We start from the raw sequence: 18461 nt of genomic DNA, 5'->3' as shown, positions 1-18461 counted from the left end.
AGAAAATTGAAATTAATGAGAAAAGAAGCTTTTGATTAGATCCATGTTTTCAGTCTCTAACTGGCAAAACATTTTTTGATATCAAAATGTGTGACGATAAGCTTGATTTAAATGTGGGATTTCTCTTTTTCTTTTTATTTCTTTTTTTATTTTTTTAAAAGAGAGAGGAGGCCAGAAACTCTTTTCCATTTGTTTTGCACTAGTTCCCTTTGTGAAATTGACAAGAAATAGTACAAAGCTAATGACAGGGAAAAATGAAAATTAACAACACAAGAATATTTTTGAGCTCTTATTTTGACTAAGACAAATATTTGCTGCTTTATCTTACCTTTCATTTGTCATGGAGACAATATAGCTTATCTTATAAACTCTCACCTGAAAGATTCATTGTTTTTAATATAGTGAAATAACAATCCATACACACACACACACACGCATATATATATCTTCAAGATCCTCTTCTGCTTGTAGAGGGAATGGCTGATAAATGGAAGTAAAGCCTCATAGAACAAACTGAAGAGAATGGCTTCTCTTTTTTATGGGCAACATTGGAGATAGGTTTACTGAGCTAATTCTCAAAACAAGACAGCATTGAGAATTTCACACTTCAGTTCTCGAAATTAAGAAAAGTACCACAGAACCTCATATGGTGCATTTTCTTTACATTTTAATCAACAAGTATCACACTTACCAAAAAGAAGTGGGAGCAGGAAGGGAGGAACAATACAGTTTTTTAAAGGCCACAAAAAGAAATTGAAACTGTCTTTATTGTTTCAGAGTTTTGAGTCAAATTTTCATCCGATATAGCCTCCAGTCGAGACCTCTAACCTTGGAATGCACCGTTACCTTCTGAGTGCCCTGTACATTCATCCAGGAAGGGATTCCTGGCTAGTTTTCATTTACCGTCCTTCTTATAGATAAGTACAAATTTCCCTGGCTCCTTGGGACACAAGTAAACAGAGCACATCCAATGGAAAATAAGCTGGGGAGGACACAAAGATAAGGGAAGGTGTCCTCCATTTTGTTTTTACTGTGAGACAATAAGGAGTCCAGTTTCTTCAAAATGTTCTCTGCTTATCATGATGCAGTAAAAGAAACATCATTTAAACACTAAGGAAATTTGGGCCACACAAGTCGAGAATTTTTTTAATATAAAAATACTCGAGAGGGAGGAGGCATAGCAAAACAGAGGAATAGAATGCTTCACCCATCGTCCCTTCAACAAGGACACCAATTAACAACTACCTACACAGAAAAACACCTTCATAAGAACCAGTTACCAGGTGAGCACCCATAGTATCTGTCTTTAGTCTTCAGTTTCATGTCACTGAAAACTGCACTGAAGAGACAGAAAAAAACCAGTCCTAATTGTGGAGGATTCTCTTCCCCTTCCCCACGTGACAGTGTGGTGTGGAGAGCATCTCTGGATGCTGGGGGAGAGAGAGAGAGAGTGCATAGCAATTGTGAGGCATTAAACTCAGCGCTGTCCTGTTAGAGCAGAAAGGAACACTGTACCAAACTCAGCTGACACCCCACTTCCCACCATGGAGGGAGCATTTAAATCAGCCCTAGCCAGAGGAGAATCACAAATCCCAGTGGTCTGAACATGGCTTTCTGCAAACCTCTCCAGGAAGAGCTACAGTACTCTGTGTTTCTAAATAAACGTGAGAAGCAGTCTAGGTCATAAGTACTGCAACTCTTAGGCAAGTCCTAGTGCAGAAGTAGGCCTAGAGACAGTGCGCTGTGTGGGGAAATATGACCTAGTGAGACACCAGCTAGGGCAGCAAAGGGAGTGCTGGCATCACCCCTCCCCAAACCCCAGGCTGCATATTTCCTGAATGCAAAAGTGACCATTGCCTTCCACTTGAGGAGAGGAGAGGGAAGAGCAGGGAGGACTTTGTCTTGCATCTTGGATACCAGCCAAGCCACAGCAGGATAAAGCACTGGTCAGGGTCGTGAGGACCCCATTCCAGACCCTGGCTGCAAACGACATTTCTAGACACAACCTGGCCAGAAGTGAACCCACTGCCTTGAAGAGAAGGACCCAGTCCTGGCAGCATTTATCACCTGCTAATGGAAGAGTCACTGGACCTTGAATAACCAGCAGTGATACACAGGTACTACGTCGAGGGCCTTGGGTGAGCTTCTCAGAGTTTCTGGCTTCAGGCACCAGCATGACCACAGGGCAGCAGAGCAGCAAGTATGTTCTTGGGGTCCCTGATTTCATGACTTGACTCTTGGACAGCAATTTCTAAGCCTGCCCTGGGTCAGAGCGGAGCCCGCTGCCCTGAAGGGTGAGTCCTAGGCTAGGCAGCATTCACCACAAGCTGATGTAAGAGCCCTTGGGCCTTAAGGGACATGGCCTGTGGAGGCAGTGGTACCATGGAAAACTCCTTTGCCTTTGGAAAGAGGGGAGAAGAGCTGGAAAGACCGCATCTTGTGGTCTGAGTGTCCACACTACCCAAAGCAATGTACATTTCAATCCAATCTCTATCAAAATACCAATAACATTCTTCACAAAAATAGAAACAAAATCCTAAAATTTATATGGGATCACAAAAGATCCAGAATACCTAAAGGTATCCTAAGGAAAAAAAAAAATTGAGTAATCACATTACCAGACTTCAAATTATAGTGCCCAGCTATAGTAACCAAAATGATGTGTACTGACATAGACCAGTGGAAGAGAATAAAGAGCCTAGAAATAAATCCAGACACCTATAGTGAACTCATTTTCGACAAAGGTGCCAAGAACATATGCTGGGAAAAAGACAGCCTCTTCAATAAATGATGCTGGGAAAGCTGGGTATCTATATGCAGAAAAATGAAAATAACCCCCATCTCTCAACAGATACAAAAAAAAAAATCAAATCAGAATGGATTAAAGCCTTAAATCTAACACCTCAAGCTATGAAACTACCACCAGGAAACGTTAGGGGAAATCTCTAGGACATTGGTCTCGGCAAAAATTTCTTGAGCAATACCCCACAACAGGCAACCAAAGCAAAAATGGACAAATGGAATCACATCAAGTTAACAAGCTCCTGCACACCAATGGAAACAATCAACAAAGTGAGGAGACAACCCACACAATGGCAGAAAATGTTTGCAAATTACCCATCTGACAAGGGATTAAGAGCCAGAATACATAAGGAACTCAAACAACTCTATAGGGAAAAAATATAATAATCTGATTAGAAAATGGGCAAAAAGGTTTGAATGGGCATTTCTCAAAAGAAGATACACAAATGAAACAGGCTATAAAAAGCCACTCAACATCATGGATCATCAGAGGAATGCAAATCAAAACTACATTGACATATCATCTCACCTCAGTTAAAATGGCTTCTATCCAAAAGGCAGGCAATAACAAATGCTGGTGAGAATGTGGAGAAAAGGGAATCTTTGTACACTGTTGGTGGGAATGTAAATTAGCACAGCCCCTATGAAGAGCAGTCTGGAGGCTCCTCAAAAAACTAAAAATTGAGCTATCATATGATCCAGCAATCCCACTGCTGGGTATATACCAAAATAAGGAAATCAGTTTATCGAGGCAATACCCACACATTCATGTTTGTTGCAGCACTGTTCACAGTAGCTGATTTGAAAGCAATCTAAATGTTCGTCAATAAATGAATGGATACAGAAAATGTAGTACATATACACAGTGGAGTACTATTCAGCTATAAAAAGAATGAGATCCTGTCATTTGCAAAAACATAGATTGAAATGGAAATCATTATGTTCAGTGAAATAAGCCAGGCACAGGAAGACAAATTTTGCCTGTTCTCACTTATTTGAGGGATGTAATAATCAAAACAATTGAACTCATGGAGATAGAGAGTATAATGATGGTTACTAAAGGCTTGGACAGGTAGTAGGCGCTGTGGGGCAGGGAGAGATAGTTAATGGGTTGGAAACAAACAGAAGGAATGAATAAGACCTACTATTTGATAGCACAGCAGAGTGAATACAGTCAACAATAACTTAATTGTACATTTTAAAATAACTAAAAGAGTGTAACTGTATTGTTTGTAACTCAAAGAATAAAGGCCTGACGGGATACATACCCCATTCTCCATGATGTGATTATTTCACATTGTATGCCTGTATAAAACATCTCATGCACCCCATATATATATATACACACACACACACACAATATATATATATAATATATATATCGTATATATATATACTATATACCCACAAAATTAAAATTAATAATATTTAAGAAAAATATTCCCTGTAAGAAGAATGTGGCAAAAAGGGACATTGGTACCTGTGTGCACAAACACTTCTGGGAGAGGCACATGTTGCTTTATTTTGTTTAGACAGCAACTTCACAGTGTGTTTCAAGAGCCTTTAATAAATCTGATTCCCTTTGACTCAGTAATTCTACTTTGCAGACTCTGTCCTAAAGCAAAAAAATATGATGCTCTACAAAGATACAAGCTGGAAGCAAATAAAGGGATTCAACAAAGTGGGTGACAGAATGCCTCATGGCACATCCTTACACACAATATTATTTAGCCAGTAAAATAGTTTCCAAAAATATTTAGGAACTTATTTTTTCATGAAAAATATTAAGTTAAAAAGATGGGCTATAAAACTACGTACACATATCTATACATATATTTTCATACATATTTTATTCATATATTTATTCGTAAATATGTTGTGCATATACATATATTATTTTTGACAGAGATATGAGCCAGATGCAGTTGCTCATGCCTGTAATCTCAGTACTGTGGGAGGCTGAAGTGTGAGTCCAGGAGTTCAAGACAAGCCTAGGCAACATAGGGAGGCCCCCACTCTACAATAAAAATTTTGAAATTACTTGGGTGTGGTGGCACATGCCTGTGGTCCTAGCTACTCAGGAGGCTGAGGTGGGAGGGTCACTTGAGCCCAGGAGGTTGAGGCTGCAGTGAATTGTGATTGCACCGCTGCACTCCTGTCTGGGAGACAGAGTAAGAACTAGTCTAAAATAAATAAATAAAAATAAAAGATGTGAAAAATTATATAAACATTATCGATATATGCATTTTAAAGTATGTATTTATTACCACACACACACACACACACATATATGCACATATGTATCCATATATATTTGAAATAGAAATATCCCCCAATATTATTAGTTTTTATTTCAGGATGTTGACATTAGAAACATAGGTGGATTTTATTTGCTTGCAATGCTTTTTTGTATTTTCTTATATTTTTATAGTTTGTCGGCATGTTTTTTAGATCAGAAAAAACAAAGGTTAAAAGGGCTGGGAGTGGTGGCTCTCGCCTGTAATCTTAGCACTTTGGGAGGTCGAAGTCAGTAGATCACCTGAGATCAGGAATTCGAGACCAGCCTGGCTAACAAGGTGAAACCCTGACTCTACTAAGAATACAAAAAGTAGGCAGTCGTGGTGGCGGGTGCCTGTAATCTCAACTACTCAGGAGGCTAAGGCGGGAGAATCGCTTGAACCTGGGAGATGGAGGTTGCGGTGAGCCAAGATCACGCCGTTGCACTCCAGCCTGGGCGACAGGAGTGAAACCCAGTCTCAAAAAAAAAAAATAAAAATAAGAAGTTTCTGACTTATTCAACTTGATCACAGTAGCTCCATGACTCGGAACAACCCAGTAGTAGTAACTCCTCCACTTGGGAAGGACTAGCACCTAGAACTATACTTGCCTGTCAGAGGAGGCAGGCACTAGGGATCACAGATTTGCATATAAGTTTTAAAAAGAAAATCTAGTATAGCAAACACAACAGTAAACCTGGAGACTAATACTAACCCAGAAGGCACCCCGACAGGAAGTCAGAATGGGGAAAATCTCACCCAAAAGGTGCACTAAAAGATAGGCAGAGCAAGACAGCTGAGCCTTTAAGAATAGGGTCCCTTCAGAGACCCAGGCAGATCAGATGGACCACAGCTGCTCAGAAGACCATCTGTAAACTGCCAGATTTCAGCCACTAGGACAAAACTTCATTCCCCAAGGATATGGGATAATAGGAAGAGCAAGATGAGATAGACACTGGAAACAAATAAGGCATTAGATTTCTGTCAGTGTGGTTCAAAGTAGAGAATGAGTCCCAAGATTCAGGTAAAGTCGAATATGGTCCCAGAATTACAGAGTGGAACTAGGATACAGGTCAGAGAAAATCTCGAAGCATGCATGGCATGAGTTGAAAGGTAAGGCTAGTTCAGGGTCAGGTTTGGAAAAAGGAGATGGTACTTGCCTTTAGACATACTGTATTTGAAGGAACAGAAAGAAAATCATGTGGAAATAGCTAATAGATGGTTGACCTAGAAATAAGGTTTATGTGAGAGGTCCAACTGGAAAAAAAAAATGTAGTTATTTGCAAAGAGGTGATGTACTGACTGGCTGTCTTCACTCTCTGTCCACTCTGTTCCTCGGGAGGCTGATCTCCATAGGCTGCCTTTCCAGCCTCACTCACCAGCTGGCTACGGGTTGGGTTGGGCCATAGGAGGCAGGGACAGGGAATTGGAGGGGTTGGTAGGAGGAGAAAGCAGTCAGGGCGTTTCTTCTCTGCTCCCTCCTGGCTTCAAGTCTGATTTCTGACAGTAACTGTTTCCCGCCACCATTACAGCTCCACCTTAACAGCTCCTCCCGCCAGGTTTCAGGCCTCGCTGGGCTCTTGTAAGTTTGAGTCTCTGTTTTTCTTTAGCCCTTGAAGTGGAGATAATTTCCCAATATTATTCTTTTCTAAGCACCTCACCATCCTTTTTTTCTTAAGCCCTTCACTCTGCCTGCAAGTCTGTAATCCTTTTATTTAAGTCTCTTCATTTGAATAATCTGGGGGTCAATTTAGTTTCCTGACAGTATCATGACTGAATTAGATGATGGGAAAAAATTATTTGGGGAAAATACAAAAAGGTTCCTATATAAAGAATATATTCCTCCTTGATCCAGAGTGTCGGGGACTAAACAGTGATGAATATAGATACTTGGTAATTCAGGGACACGAACAAAGAGTGAACAGCTATCCTAGGGAAGAGGGTATGATAGTGTAACATCAGAGAAGTGACAAAAAAGAGGTATGATGAGGATTTTAGACAATGGTGTGAAACGCTTCAGAGAAGCCACAGAGACGAATAGAAAAGGGGCATTCGATTATCAATTCGTCATTAGTGACTTTGAAAACAGAAAATTTTCTTTTTTCTTTTTTTTTTTTTTAGTATTATAAAAAGTTTATGAGAAAAAAGCCTAATTATTAATACACATTCATGAACTACTCATCAAGAACAGCAAAGGAAAACAAAAACAATACTCTAGTGCTTACATGCTTATAAATGGGAAACATTAATCTATAAGTATTAAATGTCTTCCATGAAACATTTAAAATCACATAGCTATCTGAAATTCTAAAACACAAAAGTTCTGAAAACTGAGTTTTGTAAATATGCAGCACTCACTTGGCGTGCTTACTACACTGAGGTGAGATATTTATATTGATATTTTAAATATTGATAAAACTCAATATCAATACATTTTAGAGTAACTTTTCATGTTTTGCTACAGGAATAGTAATGTGTTGATTATAGACTGATACTTCAGACTCTACAGGGTGTTTATGCAATATTTGGCATACACATACTTAAATATTTTAAAAAGCTGAGCAATTCTGAATTATGAATCAAAACTGGCTGCAATAGTTTGTGGATTTGTAGTAGGAATTTTACAATTAAATAATCTGTAAAACATAACCACAACTGTAATAAACAATACATTTGTAATTGTTATTACAGTATTTTTAAATTCCATTAAAATAGTGAAAAAATACTCCTCAAACAAGTACTATTAAGTCCCAATAACAAGAGCACGACCCAGATAATTCAATAAACTCCTGGATTGTTTGCCAAAGATTTCCAATTCCAGCAGAAAATTCAATGTGTGTGGGTTTGTGTGTTTATTCACCTGGATTCTTAAAATGGTGAGGCGGATGAAAATATACAAAGTATTGTAGATAAAACACAATTTGGAGGAAGTAGATAAAGACAAACACAAAGTAAAATAACTTGCTTAACTATTCACATTATATTGGATAGAAAATTTGAGACAGAAAATGAATAATACAAAATGAAAGTGGCTTTGCATATGAACAGGAGAAAAAGAATGAAGAGCTTTGTATTCACAAAACCAACTCAATTATATAAGGAAAACTCAAAATAGGAAGAAAATTGTAACTGTGATAATCACTTCTATTTAATATATCAGAAGTAACTTAGTATTAGGGAGAGTGGGCTTACAAGATGGAAAAGAGCATGCTTAAGAGTCTTATTGAGGGAAAGAACGGTGGCCATTTTAAAAAATCTTATAATATTCTATTTTAACATTTTGTTTTTGTTTTTTTTTGTTTTGTTTTTTGAAAACAGAAAATTTTCAACTATAAATAATGGAGTCTTTCCAACCTTTTCCAAGGTATGAAAAAGGAAGGAGTGAGTGAAGATGAAATTGGACCAGAGAATAGATTTCCTATTTGTTTATGCTTTGGCAATAAGGAAATACAAAATAGATAACAACTAGAGTATAAGTGAAAGTTTGTTTTTGTTAGTTTTGTTTTCAAAACAGGAAAGAATTAATAATGTTTGAAAAGAGAAAGAAAGAAAATGAAGAGGGGAAGGTGGGGAGTGGTGGTAACTCCCAAGTGGTGCCTTGGATCCAGGCAAGGGATCCAAGGCTTTAACTCGAATGAGAAGAAAACACAGTCAAATGTCACTATGTAACACTTCAATTTAAAAAACAAGTGAGAATAAGGCTTTTTTCTAGACTAAATGAAAAAAAATACAGAGAAATAATATTATAAAGAAAATGTTTCACATTCTGTCTTAAAACAAGCTATTGTAGACACTTCCAATGGTGAGGACTTTATACTAGGACTAAGGCTCATGTAACTGGGCAACTCAAGTCTGGGGCACCTTGTAGCAGCAGGTGTGCTTACATCAATAGTACCTGGATATTTTCATCCTAAACTCAAACAGAAAAAAGGAAAATGTAAATACATACCCCAAGTATACACTATTTAGAATTTATTTTATTAATATTTGCATAACATTCTGTGAGATGCTAATTTTAATGTCTGGTTTATAAATTATGTTCATATTTGTCTGAGTGGCCATATATATCTAAAAAGGATGCCCTAGAAAACTATATAAGCCCAAATACAAAAAGTGAGTCATTGCAGCTCCTACTAAATCATGATACATTTTTTCAATCCCATCTATCAGTATAAATAATTATGAAGCTGCTAGTAAATTTTTACCTTTTCTGATGGCATTCAAATCTTACAAAATAAGAAGTATATTTTATATTTAAAATATATTTAAAACCTAAAAAAAAGCTCTTCATTTGGGAGATTTTACAGACTAGAAAATTCTGATTTCAGATATGCAGACTAGAGTTTATAGGTGAAATGCTTAGAATTGTTTTTGTCAACAAAACCACATTACTATGGGAATATTTCCAAGTATCTATTCTCAATGTTCTCTTGTCATAACATAAGTTTCTTTGAACAAATATTCATTTTCTCACTCTTTGTTAACATCTCAATTTTAACTTGAAGAAATAGATTATGTTTTATTTTTAAATTTTTTAAATATATATATAATTTTATATAAAATTATATATATATATACACACACACACACACACACACACACACACACACACACACATATATTTTCCAGGTAGTACATTTCTTCATTCCTGAAAATGTCAGCAAATTTAGGAAACTTGTCTTTTTTAAAAGAAAAATTATATCTTTTTTTAAGTTGCCACCTCCTTTAAGTACCAGCAAATTGCAGTACTTAACAAAGACTTTTATGGTCACTTGTATTGTGTTAAAAATAACATACAAAGAGTTCTTCTATTGAATAGTCTTCTTTTTACAAAATTAGCTATATTCATAACATTTGAAAATGATGTCATTTCATTTTCAATTTATTTTCTACAAATAATACAATGAATAAATTTCCATTTTGAAGATATATCTCTATAATCATGACCAGGAACATTTTTATTATACAAACCAATCAGCAGCTTTATCAGTGGTTACATGTATAGACTTAGTCAATAAAATACTTTTTGTTTAATGAAATTATTTATATTGAGAACATATTCTTTATGGGACATCTTATTTTGGTTGCTTACAAAAGGAAACATAACCTAGCAAGTACCATAGCCCAAATGTTGGAAAACCGTGTACATTCATCGAGCTATATAGTAAACCTGCCTGCCCTAAATACATGAAATATATTTTATCACTTTTTATTATTTCTTTAGTAGTGTTTCTTATGCATCTTTCAATAGCATTTTCTGAGAAGAAATGTGCTTTGAGTTTGTTTTTATGTTAATTCCTATGTAGCATTTCAGCTACTTTTTAACCAGAGCAAGAACAAATGTTTCCCTAACAGTACATGGCATTTCATCTTTTACAATTAAGAAACCTCAAATTGATCATCTATACAATTATTATATTTGACTAAGCTTTTACAAGGTAATACATTATCAATAATTCTAAGTAGTATTGAAAGAATAGTCTTTTGCTTCCCAGTGCTTAGCTTTTCAATGTCTTGTTCTCATAATGGTTTTCTACTATGATTAGCTAACATCTTAGGGCTAAATAAACACTTAGGACAAGATTTGTCCTTAATGATGTTGGATGCAATTCAAATTTCAAAAAGCCTCATCCTGATAATTTTATATATTTTTTAACCAATATCTCAAATCTTATTAGGTTATTGATTTGAGTCCACCATGTGGCAAAAGAGCAAATGCTAGCTTCAGAAGTGTTAATTCTGCCATTTACTTGTTGATTATTTACACTTGCATTATCAGTAATATCTTCAAGCTAGGATTTCTTCGCAGAAATATTTTTTAAACCATTTGCTCACTTTGAGGTCTAGTTTCATCAAAACTGATTAATATAATCTGCAAATTTACCTAATTAGGCAGAAATAAATTTCAATAATCACAATATGCTGAAATCGAATGAATACACGAAGAGCTATGTAAACATCTTTGTTTTAGGATATCTTCACCTCCCTCAGGATAACTCCCCATAGGCTACTATATGACATACGTGCCTGTTGAGGGTGCCAGGGTCAAGTGTTTAATTAAATGTTAGCAAATCCTAATGGATTGCTTCAGTAATCTCGCTTTTGGCACCACTGGTAAAATGACCTTTTGAATTCTATCTGATTATAGTGACTACATTTGTAAAGATGTTAAGATGGTTCACTTGCAGTAAAGATTCACAGAAACCTAGGGACTTTTGAACACTTCCAATCACTAGAATTTTTGAATTAGTCACTAAATGAGCTGCAATAAGCCAAATTGAAATTATGTGTGTACATAAACATAAATCCGATATTTTTAACAGATATGCAAATTATATTCTGATTTTTAATGAGATATTTTCCCGCAAGAGAGTCAGATTCAAACTTTGGGGAAATTATGTAAGACTCACATGTTTTGGTAAGGAAATTATTTCCATAATTAATATATTTTTTATTATACTCTATCTTCCATTTTCTTTATCATTAGGAAATACCTTTAATGATTGTATGAAATAGCTGACCATTTCTTTTTTTATTTAAAGTGACAGGCTGTAATTCAAACAAAAATACTCATTTACAACTAGAAGCAATTTTAAAGTGACTTTACTTTCACATATGAAAGAGTAAATTGAAGCACCATAAAACTTTAAAGAGTTTATTTGAGCAAACAGTAATTTCTGTTTGGGGCAGCTCCAAACCATTAGTGATTCAGGAGCTCCACTAAGGGAAGGAAAAGAGGGAGATTTATAGGACAAACATGGAGGCAAAACAAAGACAATATTTGATTGATTACAGTTTTACAGTTGCTTTATTTGGTCTATCCTGTTGGAAAGTCTCTAGTTATATAATTATATGTTAGTTGGTTATTTCTGATTGGTTGAGCTTAAGTTCTGTTTTTCTTTGATACAGGCATTAACAAGAAATAGCTCAAATTAAGTTTTGCTTCTGTTTGTAAATCAAGGAAGGTTAAGGTCACTTATGAGGCCTAACTGGCCTTGTTTGCTCAGTGATTCTTTAGGCTTGTTCTCTTAATTTACCTTAACACATGTAACTGTGCTATGGTCTGAATGTTTGTGTCCCTCCAAAATTCATATGTCGAAACATTAAAAGGTGGGGCCTTTGGGAGGTGATTAGATCTTGAGGGCTCTGCCCTAATGAGTGGGATTAGTGCCCTTATAAAAGGGCATGGGGGAACCTGTTTGCCCCTTTTCCACCTCTTCTGCCATATGAGGACATGGCAAGAAGTTTCCATCTTTGAAGCAGAGAGCAAGCCCTTACCAGACAACAAATCTGTCAGTGGTGTAGTGTCCAGAGCTGTTAACAATACATTTCTATTGTTTATAAATTACTCATTTTTTTACCATTTTATATTCCCACAAGCAATGAATGAGAATTACTTTATTATTATTATAAATTTAAGTTTTGGAATACATGTGCAGAACGTGCACGTTTGTTACATAGGTATACACATGCCATGGTCGTTTGCTGCACCCATCAACTCATCATCTAGATTAGGTATTTCTCCTAATGCCATTCTTCCCCTAGCCCCCCATCCCACAATAGGTGCTGGTGTGTGATGTTCCCCTCCCTGTGTGCACGTGTTCTCATTGTTCAACTCCCACTTACGAGTGAGAACATGTGGTGTTTGGTTTTCTGTTACTGTGTTAGTTTGTTGAGAATGATGGTTTCCAGTTTCATCCATGTCCCTCCAAAGGACATGAACTCATCCTTTTTTATGTCTGCATACTATTCCATGGTGTATATGTACCACATTTTCTTTATCCAGTCTATCATTGATGGGAATTTGGGTTGGTTCCAAGTTTCTGCTATTATGAATAGTGCTGCAATAAACATATGTGTGCATGTGTCTTTATAGTAGAATGATTTGTAGTCCTTAGGGTACAAACCCAGTAATGGGATTGCCAGATCAAATAGTATTTCTTGTTCTAGATCCTTGAGGAATCGCCACGCTGTCTTCCACAATGGTTGAACTAATTTACATTCCCACCAACAGTGTAAAAGCATTTCTATTTCTCCACATCCTCTCCAGCATCTGTTGTTTTCTGACTTTTTAATGATCACCATTCTGACTGGTATGAGCTGGTATCTCATTGTGGTTTTGATTTGCCTTTCTCTAATGATCAGTGATGATGAGCTTTCTTTCATATGTTTGTTGGCTGCATAAATGTCTTCTTTTGAGAAATTTCTGTTCATATCCTTTGCCTACTTTTTGATGGGGCTGTTTGTTTTTTTCTTGTAAATTTGTTTAAGTTCCTTGTAGCTTCTGGATATTAGCCCTTTGTCAGCTGAAGAGATTGCAACAATTTTCTCTCATTCTGTAGGTTGCCTGTTCACTCTGGTGATAGTTTCTTTTGCTGTGCAGAAACTCTTTAATTTAATTAGATCTCATTTGTCAGTTTTGCCTTTTGTTGCGATTACTTTTGGTGTTTTAGTCATGAAGCCTTTGCCCATGGCTATGCCCTGAATGGCATTGCCTAGATTTTCTTCTAGGGTTCTTAAAGTTTTAGGTCTTATGTTTGAGCCTTTAATCCATCTTGAGTTAATTTTTGCATAAGGTGTAAAGAAGGGGTCCAATTTCAGTTTTCTGCATATAGCTAGCCAGTTTTCTCAACACCATTTATTAAATAGAGAATCCTTTCCTTATGGGTTGTTTTTGTCAGGTTTGACAAAGATCCAATGATTGTAGATGTGTTATTTCTGAGGCCTCTGATCTTTTCCATTGGTCTATATATCTGTTTTGGTACCAGTACCATGCTGTTTTGGTTACTATAGCCTTTTAGTATAGTTTGAAGTCAGGTAGCGTGATGTCTCCTGCTTTGTTCTTTTTGCATAGGATTGTCTTGGGTATGCAGGTTCTTTTTTGGTTCCATATGAAATTTAAAGTCTTTTTTTTTCTAATTCTGTGAAGAAAATCAATGGTAGCTTCATGGGGATAGTATCAAATCTATAAATTACTTTGAGCAGTATTGTCATTTATACAATATTGATTCTTCCGATACATGAGCATGGAATGTTTTTCTATTTGTTTGTGTTCTGTCTTATTTCTTTGAGCAGTGGTTTGTAGTTATCCTTGAACAGGTCCTTCACGTCCCTTGTAAGCTGTATTCCTAGGTATTTTATTATCTTTTCAGCAGTTGTGAATGGGAACTCAGTCATGATTTGGCTGTTTGTCTATTATTGGTGTATAGGAATGCTTGTGATTTTTGCACATTGATTTGTATCCTGAGACTTTGTGGAAGTTGCTTATCATCTTAAGGAGATTTTCGACTGAGACTATGGGCTTTTCTAAATATACAGCCATGTCATCTGCAGATAGAGACAATATGACTTCCTCTCTTCCTATTTGAATATGTTTCTTTCATTCTCTCATCTGATTGCCCTGGCCAGAACTTCCAATACTATGTTGAATAGGAGTGGTGAGAGAGGGCATTCTTGTCTTATGCCGGTTTTCAAAGGGAATACTTTTGGCTTTTGCCCATTCAGTATGATATTGGCTGTGGGTCTGTCATAAATAACTCTTATTATTTTGAGATACATTCCATCAATATCTAGTTTATTGAGAGCTTTTTGCATGAAGAGGTGTTGAATTTTATTGAAGTCTATTGAGATAATCATGTGAGTTTTGTCATTGGTTCTGTTTATGTGATGGGTTACATATATTGATTTGCATATGTTGAACCAGGCTTGCATTCCAGGGATGAAGCCATCTTGATCATGATGGATAAGCTTTTTGACGTGCTGCTGGATTCGGTTTGCCAGTATTTTATTGGGGATTTTCACATTGATGTTCATTCAGGATATTGGCCTGAAATCTTTTTTTGTTTTGTCTCTTCTAGGTTTTGGTATCAGGATGATGCTGGCCTTATAAAATGAGTTAGGGAAGATTCCCTCTTTTTCTATTGTTTGAAATAGTTTCAGAATGAATAGTACCAGCTTCTCTTTGTACCTCTGGTAGAATTCGGCTGTGAATCTCTCTGGTCCTGGGCTTTTTATGGTCGGTAGTCTATTACTGCCTCAATTTAAGAACATTTTATTGGTCTATGCAGGGATTCGAATTTTTCCTGGTTTAGTCCTGGGAGGGTGTATGTGTCCAGGAATTTATCTATTTCTTCTAGATTTTCTAGTTTATTTGCATAGAGGTATTTATGGTATTCTCTGATGGTAGTTTGTATTTCTGTGGGATCAGTGGTGACATCCCCTTTATAATTTTTTATTGTGTCTATTTGATTCTTCTCTCTTCTTTATTAGTCTGGCTAGTGGTTTATCTATTTTGTTAATCTTTTGAAAAACCAGCTCCTGAATTCATTGATTTTTTGAAGGGTTTTTTGTGTCTCTACCTCCTTCAGTTCTGCTCTGATCTCGGTTATTTCTTGTCTTCTGCTAGCTTTTGAATTTGTTTGCTCTTGCTTATCTAGTTTATTTAATTGTGATGTTAGGGTGTCAATTTTAGATCTTTCCTGCTTTCTCCTGCGGGCATTTAGTGCTATAAATTTCCCTCTAAACACTGCTTTAGCTGTGTTCCAGAGATATAAATTACTCATTTTAAGGAACTGTGTTATAGCAGCCCCAATGGACGAATTTTTTTCCTCATAAAAAACATTGTGTTATAGCAGCCCAAATGAGCTACAAATTGTGACATGGTAGCTGCCAATGTGTACATTATTTTTTGTACACTTAAAGAGTTTTAAGTGCAACACTTTCTTCTACAGACCTAAAAAACACTATATTTCATTTGCTATTTTAGTTATAGTATGAAAATATTTCTAAAATGTATTAAAATTTGCATGCCTCTCCTAGTAAATTGGTATGTACAAAGTAGAAAATGCAAAATTGCAAAAAGCTCTTACATGAATGTACAGAGAAGTTTATCACATTGAGAACATTTGGTTGTATAATTAGTTTAATTGTGCCTATAATAAAGCTTCAAGCTCAGTTAAAGTACAGGCTCCTAGATTTGCACAGGTGTTTCTGCTAACTTAAGTTCAGACAGCTAGGAATCCTTTTACTTTTAAATAGCACTTACTGAAAACTAAAAGTCTAATGACTCATTCATTGAATCACACTATCACATTGATCACCTGTGTGAGCAGCATATAAAATGATTTACTTCACACATTTCAGTCTTTACATTTTATTCAAAGATATCCAGGCATCTCACAACAGTACAGTTATATCCAATTAGAATAAATTCATAGAGATTAAGACATAGGGCAGACTCACATCACCTGTTCTTGTGCTCCTATAGCCAAATAGCCCTTAAAAGGGCTTAATGAAGACAAGCTTAATTTCAGTCAAATATTGGAAAGCCTGAGGAAGTGGGCACCTTAGATGTTAGATAATTAGAATTCAATGAGTGCCCTTTCTATGATCCTCTCTCTCAGTGCAAGACAAGAGGAAATTTCGGAACAACTTCTCCCTATGATCTTTGTAAAAAACAATTAAGTTACAGCATGACAAGCTGTGTCTGCCTTCGATGAAATATATCTAATAAAATATTAACTGTGACATAACTTAAACATTTTGACAGCTAAAAGTCATGTTATTTTCAGTAAATTATGCATTTCTATATTTCAGTTGGAAAGTTTGTGAACAAAGAGCAGTTTAAAAAATAATCTTTTCTTCATATAATTTTTGTCAGGAGCCTCTAATGTATTATAAAAGCCTCTAAACAGTCATTAAGCTTTACTTACAAAAGTGCACATGCAATTTTCAGGTGAACTTTCACAGACACTTTTTGAAAGAATATTCATAGAAAGAATATTCATGTCATCCTATGTGGACATACAAATTGGAAAAATCGACATTGGAGACTGCAAAAGGTGGAAGGGAGGGAGGGAGTGGGATGAGGATTGAAAAAAACTGGTTGTTCGGTACAATGTTCACTATTCAAGTGATGGGTACACTAAAAACCCAGACTTCAGCAGTACACAATATATTCATGTAAGAAAATTGCACTTATACTCTTTCAATGTATAAAAATTATCTTTTTTAAGTGCACCCCAGAGTATGACTACAACGAATGCCTTCTGGTTGGGGCAGATAACATTAGTGAATGCAGCAAGTAGATTGAGGACAGTAGAGCAAGATGAGAAATAAAACTAAATAGACTGAGTCTCATTTATAGAGACCACCACTGCTCAGTTCCAACTGCTTGCTGACACCAGCTTTTTAATATGTTGATTGTTCAGGAGAAACCAAAAAGTCTAAAAGAACCAGAAGTGAATCTTTCCATTTTAAATGCTAGCAAATAATTTTGTCCTTTAAAAAAATTATGTGTGTCAAAAGAAATGTATCTTTTGGCTGTATTTGGCTCAATGGTCACTCACTTTCAACTTCTGACTTAGAATTCTATATTAAAATAAATAACAAGAGGATAACATTAATTAAAATAGAAGATTTGTTATTACTCATTATCATCACCAAGATAAATCACTGGTCTCCAAGCATGTTTCTTTCCCAGAACACATTCCCTTTCTCTTTCTGTGCCTATGACACTCCCCCAGATGTTCACAGGGCCCACTCCTTCCCTAGCCTCTGCTCAAGTGTCTCATCCTGAGAAAGCTCTTCCTTAATTGCTTCTTTAAAATGAAACTGCTATACTCTACCCATTCACCTTGCATGTATCACTTCATGCCATTTATTCTACAAATATATTGAGCATCTACTTCATGAAGAGCTCTCTTTTAAGCCCTGGGGATATAGAGGTGAATAAACAAAATCAAAGTCCTTATCCTCATAAAGGGGAAAGAGAGACTATAAACAAGCAAGTACACAATATATTAGGTGGTAATATGCTCTAGGGAGAAAAGTAAAGCTGGGTAAAGAAGATAAGAAGTGCAATGAGGGAGGAGGCAGAGCAAGATGGCTGAATAGAATCCTCCACTAATTGTCCTCCCCAAAGGAACATCAAATTGAACAACTATCCTCACAAAAAATGCACCCTCATAAGAACCAAAAATCAGGTGTGTGCACACAGTACCTGGTTTTAACTTTATATTACTGAAAAATGCACCAAAGAGAGTAGGAAAAACAGTCTTGAATTGCCCATGCCACTTCTTCCCAGTTCTTTAGTGGCAGCCACATGCAAAGAAGTAATTTGTGCATTTGAGGGAGGAAAACACAATGATTGTGAGACTTTTTATTGGAACTCAGTGCTGTCTGTCACAGGTGAAAGCAACACCAGGCAGAACTTGTTGGAGCTCACAGGCAGGGCATTTAGACCAGCCCTAGCCAGAGGAAAATTGACCATCCCAGTGGTTGGAATCTGAGTTACAGCAATCCCTACCACTGCAGACTAAAGTGCTCTGGGGTTCTAAATAAATGGGAAAGGCAGTCTAGGCCACGAGGACTGCAATTCCTGGA

This window comes from Macaca fascicularis, chromosome 4 (assembly GCF_037993035.2).
Source record: "Macaca fascicularis isolate 582-1 chromosome 4, T2T-MFA8v1.1".
NCBI lineage: Eukaryota > Metazoa > Chordata > Mammalia > Primates > Cercopithecidae > Macaca > Macaca fascicularis.
The sequence above is the reverse complement of the archived record's forward strand: the minus strand, read 5'-3'. Positions refer to the sequence as shown.